The following is a 327-nucleotide window of genomic DNA, read 5'->3' on the forward strand; positions in this document are numbered from 1 at the left end:
AAGAGCCCGATGAGGCGATGGAGGTGGAGCTGGCGGACGGGCTTGTCCTGCCGGCGGATGCGCTGGTGCCGCTGGAGAAGAGCATGCTGGCACATTCCTGTATTGACTAGGCCAGATGTCTCGCATGGCTCAATTTAGTTAGTGTACCCCTTATTATCAGGTAGGTACTACTTAAAACATCTCTTCTTAATGTTTTATTTCGTGGTATACAGTATGATGGAGCGTTAGTTGGCTTGGCTTTTGTGGCACTCATTGATGAGCTTTCGACTTAGTAGTTTTTGTGCCCTCTTGGTCCATGAGAGTATGTTCATGTTGAAGAAATTATAG

This window comes from Triticum aestivum, chromosome 1A (genome assembly GCF_018294505.1).
Source record: "Triticum aestivum cultivar Chinese Spring chromosome 1A, IWGSC CS RefSeq v2.1, whole genome shotgun sequence".
Classification (NCBI taxonomy): Eukaryota; Viridiplantae; Streptophyta; class Magnoliopsida; order Poales; family Poaceae; genus Triticum; species Triticum aestivum.